Raw genomic sequence first — 6,147 nt, forward strand, 5'->3', positions numbered from 1 at the left:
TTGCTGCTAAAATGGGAAAGACTATGAATCTTTAATAATAAAGGTGGTGACAATCCCAGCTTACACTTGTTATTAACCATGTGTCAAGCACTACTGACTGAGAATTAACCTGTTTTTTTTTAACTGCAATATGATATATTATATATCTCATAAGGTTGTGTGAGGATTAAACCAGAAATGCAAAACTTCAGGAGTTGCAATAGCTAAGTGATCAATAAATGGTTACTATTTGGGACAGTGCAATCAGGTACCCAGGTTTATTGTGACCACCACGAATAAGATTGACGCCGGTAGAGAGAGAAGCTTCAAGGACAAGACCCACTAGTTGTGCAGGGAACGAGCACAAGAGTGTATCTGACCTTATGACCTTAGGGCTTTGTTATTAAGAGCCCATATTCTTAAAACATAGGTATTAGATATGAAATTCAATTTTAGAGTCAAATAAAAATGACTTTGAAAGAAAAATAGAAAGTACCTTGGGCTATGGTGAATGAGGAAACCCAAGTTCCAACTTGAGGTAGCTATTACTACTATGCCCTTATTCTGAAGCTTGGTGAGTTGCAAATGATGGCATGGACAATATCTTCTATGACAAGAGTGTTATCAGACTTCTCAAAAACAAATTAAATACTAGTCTGGAGTCCAGAGCACAAAAATTGATAAGAGAAATAGGGAGAGGATGATGTACTCAAGGTCCCTTAGAGCAACACAAACAACAGAAACCAGGTATGAGTTGTATACATAACCAGGGAATCTGCTTTGGCAATCACTGTATGCTGAGCTTCCATCAGAAAGATGATAAGTGAAGTGGGATTAAGTAGCTGTGGCTAATTTAACTAGATGTAGAACATTATGTCTTCAAAATGTAATGAAAGGTTTGGAGCACATAATGTGGAAAAAGGAGATTCAGATAACATAACCTTATAAATGACTAATCATTCTGTGAGTTTTCCCCACCAAAGATGGATATTTATCTTCACAATAAAGCTTCATGCTGCATCTTGAAACAAAAAAGAACTATTCATTAAGGATAATAACCCTCCATAACAGAAATCCTTAGAATAAATTTTTAAAGTTAGAAGAGCATTTTCACATGAATAATAATTGCCCCTTAAAATCCCCTGGATTTTTCTAGTACAATGTGGCTACAAGAAGCCTCAATTTTTTAATTTATCATTTTAAGAATTATATACAGCAGAATCAAATGTAAGTTGTTAGAAAAATGAAAAAAAATTACCTTGGTCTACGGTGAATGAGGAAACCCAAGTTCCAACTTAAGGCAGCTATTACTATGCTGTAGAACTGCCAGAGGGATGGCTGGCCCAAGAAGGAAGCCTACTAATATTAAAAGAAGCTAGAGACCTGCATTTTTATTTAAAAGTATTATTTCAAAACCTAACCCCCACATAAATATTAAGCAGGTTAAAAAAAAAAAAAAACAAACTCTTGGCTAGCCATTTTCCAAGACCCTGAGCTTACAAATTCTATGCCCAACCACACTAGCATTTTAATGGCATTCATAATCTTCTCAGGTCCTATTTTTTCCCTACAATTTTGCTTTCTGAAATTTGCCTCAGCTTATGGAACCAGAACAAATGAAGCATAAAAATGCTAAAAAAATACACTTTCTGTATTTTCATTTTCTTGACCTGATTTAGGAGAAATTCCAAAACAGGCACCAAAGAGTAATCAAATTAGTACTATACATAAAACTCAAACTCCTTAACAATAAGTTTTATTTCAATTAAAATATTTCTATAACAACTTCTGATCAGAAATACATTAACTGAAAATAACTCGCTTATAATAAAAAGCAGACTGTTAAGGCTAGTAAATATTTTTCTTTATTTCTTTACTTTTCATTTTTTTTTCTGGTATCAGGGATTGAGTCCAAAGTACTCAACCACTGGGCCACATCCCCAGCCCCCCACCCCCGTTCATAAATTTTGAGACAGTGCCTTGCTAAGTTGCAGAGGCTACCTTTTAAAATGTGATCCTCTCAATTCAGCCACTTGAGCAGCTGGGATTACAGGTGTATGCCACTCTGTGCAGCAATTATTGCTTTTTACAAACCATTGTACCTTGTATTTTTAAAAGAATTCTTGAACCTTTAGAATCCTTAGCCAAGGACAATGAAGGAAAACACTCTCCTATGGTTTCTGATTGATGCTTTAATTTGGATTTAGCTCATCATCAGTGTAGTATGTTTGTTATATTCTCCTTAATACCTCTTCTGATGTTATACTGACAATTTGACCAAATGAGTTTAAAAATATCCTGAATATTTGAGTGTATTTTATAAATTTACAATCACTAGTGCTTAACATATTGTTTATAATATTAGCTATTTTACAGGTCCCCAACTAAAACAATCTACTGATGGAAAAAACAAATGCTGCCAATGATTATACTTCCTCTCCTCCACAGCTTCAACAGTGCCTGAAGACTCCTTCCATCAAGTTGCAGATTATATGCATACTAAACATTTTTCCCTATCTTATTTTTGTTCTTATTTTTGATGACTCAAAAGTCACTGAACCTGTCTTCTGGGTTGTCTTTTTGGCATTGTCCACTCCCACTTGCCTCCTTAACTGCCAATTTACTTCATCCAGGATCCATGAGTATTTGCCTGAGTTTTAAACATGCAGGTGTTTTAACAATCAATGCTTATTCTGGAAGCCCAAAGAAAGCTAGTATAGCAATAGCCACATGGGTCAATTAAGGTATTTAGGCATTTGTTTCTCATCTGTCTCATGGGATAATGCTATCATTATCGAATTAACTATGATAATGTATTTAAAGTGTGCAATGCACAGACAATAGAGAATAATGGTGCTATTGGCCAATATCGGTTATCCCACTCCATTTAGCATCTAAATTAGAGACAGCTATTTACTACTTCAGCAGAAGGACTTTAAATTGAAACACCACACAAGACACACGAGTCTGTTTGAACTACTGCAACCCAGCTCTATTAGGAGTTTGTAATAACCACCGTAATAATTCATTTTATCTTTCAATGCAATATCACTTAAAAAGTCCCAGGAGTCACAAAATCAAGGATCCTCTACATTGTGAATACACAATGGAAAAATGAGATGCAGAAAGAGAATGTGAGGAGGGGGCACACATATTTTTTAAATAACCCTATTTCCACTTAGCATGTGCAACAACAACAAAATAAATCCCAAATTCCAGCAGCACAAACAGATGTTTCCTAAGGAAAACAAAAGGCTAGAGATTGTGCGGAAAGCTTAACGAAAGTAAGTCTGGATGTCTGTAAAGGATCATTCTCAAACAAACGCCATGGGAACTAATCAGACGCCACCCCATCCATTATTTCCGAATCCTAATCTTGAAGCACTGACAAAAAGTTGAGAGAGAATCAGACACAGCACAGATCCTGTGGCACACCAGAACACTAGCAAAGAAGTGGGGGAACACAATGTAGAAGCAGCTTACTATTCCCAGGTGGGAAAACAGGAGGAGGCACCCAACTGGCTGCAGCCCCCTGGGGAGCTGGGTGTCGGGAGGAGTTGGGCGCAGCTCCGTGACTGAGAGGCAACGTCCTGAGGAAAGGGAGGAGGTCGGGTGTGCGGGCTCATAGGGACTCTGGCCGGCATGGAGAGAGAAACTCCCCACACTCACAATTCTGCCATTCCCGCTCCTTCCTGCAGCTCCCGCCAGTTCTTCTCAGTCGCTCCACCCCGTGGGTCCACGGAATCCGCCAAGCAACAGCACCCACACAGTCACGGAAACCTCTAGAGTGCGCCTGGACCGCCTCATGTCCACCCTTGGGACAGAGCTCTGACCTGCCTTCTGCTCAAGCACACAGGAGTGCAGCGAGTGCAGGATCCAGGTCAGAGCCTGGAGGAAATGAGGTAGAGCACTAACCCCAGTGCGCAGGACAGAAAGGCAGTGCCTTACCCCGCCTGCGGTGTGGTGCCTCCAATCCACCGAAAAGTCAGAAACTGGGCATCCGGCACTGCCTTACCCCACTGCTTGCGGCTGGTCCACCCTGCCAAAAGTCCGAAAGTGGGCGTGGGGCGCTGCCTTAACCCCGCCTGCTTGCGGCTGGTCCAACACGCAAAAAGTCAAAACCCCCGCGTGGATGGGCGGTGTCTTACCCCCGCCTGCGTGGGGCTGGTCCACCCTGTGAAAAGTCCCAACCTGGGAGTTGAGCGGTGCCTTACCCCACCTCCGGTGCGGGGAAAGTCTGAAAATGGGCCTGGGGCGGTGCCGCTCACCCAACCCGTGAAATGTCCCAACCTGGGCGTGGGGCGCTGCCTTACCCCTCCTTGGTACTGCCAGTCTACCCCGCGAAAACTACCAACCTGGGCGGGTGGTGGTGCCCTACCCAGCCTTCTGTGCTTTGGTCCACCTGGCCAAAAGTCCCAACCTTGGCGGGGCGGTGCCTTAACCCTACTGAGGTGCAGCTGGTCTGACACGGGAAAAGTCAGAAACTGGGCTTGGGGCGCTGCTTTACCCCACCCGTGTGCAGCTGCTCCAACCCCTGAAAAGTCCGAAGCTGGCCGTGAGGCGCAGTGGGACCCGCCTTCACTGAAAAATGGCTGGCACCAGGGTTTTATCGCCAGATGGTTGGCATTTAACAATCGCTCAAGCTGATTGTTAAGATGATTCTTGCAATAAGTCTCTGTGTCCTCTTCTTCAATTCCTTGCATTTCCCAAATGTCCCTCTTTGTTTTCATGTTTCATTGATTTTTAAAAAATATATATTTTTAGTTGTAGATAGGCACAATGTGTTCTTTTGTTTTTTAATTTATTTTTATGTGGTGCTGAGGATCGAACCCATAGCCTCACGCATGCAGGGTAAGCCCTTTACCACCGAGCCACAACACCAGCCCTGTTTCATTGATTTTGTTGTCATTAAAGGGAGCAGATGTTGATAGGACTGATAATACTGATTGACCCTTCTGAGGGATAATAAAATGAGAAGGTGCAGAAGGAACATTATGGAGTACCCTTTCTGCTACCTAAAGCGTGGTCTTTGTCCCCATTGTCTATCCAATAAAGATGGCAGTGTTTGAGAAAAATGGGGAAAAGAGTTTTATTGTTTTGCTAGCTAAGGAGAAACATGGTGGACTCCTGTCCCAGAGTGTGTGATTTTCTCTGCCTTGGGGAATACAGGACTGTTAAGAGGAAAACGGAGGCTAGCATTCAAATATGATGGGTAGATATAATTAGTGGGCATCTATTGGGTGTCCTTGACAGCTGTTGCTGGAATTCCTAGATTTGGGATAACGTAGGTTTTTATGGCTACTAGTTTTCATGTAAGCTACTAGTTTTCCTCTAAGAACTGTTTCTGCTTTACTCCATATGTTTTGCGACCTTTCATTTTCACTTTCATTTATTTCCAAGTTCTTTGCAATTTTTTTAGTTGAGTTTCCTCTTTGAACATGGAAACCTACATTATAAAAGAAAAGCACTCTCAACCCAATAATTTACCCTTCTAACTTACAAAAAAGGAAAAGGCACACCAGAAATCTAAGGAAAACAAAAGAAGGAAATAATAAAGTGAAAACAGACATTAATAAAATAGAACTTCAAAAAAATATAGATGAAGCCAAACATTTAAAAAAAAAACTTTTGAGAGGGACAATGAGTATCTAAATAATCAATATATCTAAGATGAAATCACTGGAAAAACACTGAAATAAATAAAAATGAAAAGATTTAAATTACTAAGGTTAGAATGACTCATGACCAATGTTACAGAAGCACTCTACCATTGAGGGTGAAGGGTACCACTTCAATTCGGTATTTTATTTTGACACCAGGTATTACTTGAGACCAGACTGGCCTCAAGTTTGTGATCCTCCTGCCTGAGACTCTCAATGAGCTGAGACTACAGGCATATACCCACATGCCCTGGAAAACCAAAGTTATTTTGATACCAACCACCCCAAAAGACCTTTAATTATGGGGAAAAATAACTATCAACAAATGTGTTTTATCAAAAAAATGGGGGTAGCAAATCTGGGGATATGGCTCAGTGGTTAAGTACCCCTGGGTTCAATCCTTGGTACAAAAACACAAAAACTAGAAAAATAAAATAAAATGTTGAGTTACCACTGTATAAATGGAAGTTTAGTTCAGTACATACTGTACTCTTCTCCATTGCAACAG

General features: G+C 40.7%; 1 pseudogene; it reads right to left on the bottom strand.

The window, feature by feature from the left end:
* Positions 1-680: 680 nt before the first annotated feature.
* Positions 681-827, bottom strand: LOC144252006 (small nucleolar RNA SNORA70; annotated as a pseudogene).
* Positions 828-6,147: the final 5,320 nt, after the last annotated feature.

Source organism: Urocitellus parryii, unplaced genomic scaffold, assembly GCF_045843805.1.
Source record: "Urocitellus parryii isolate mUroPar1 unplaced genomic scaffold, mUroPar1.hap1 Scaffold_35, whole genome shotgun sequence".
NCBI classification, from domain to species: Eukaryota; Metazoa; Chordata; class Mammalia; order Rodentia; family Sciuridae; genus Urocitellus; species Urocitellus parryii.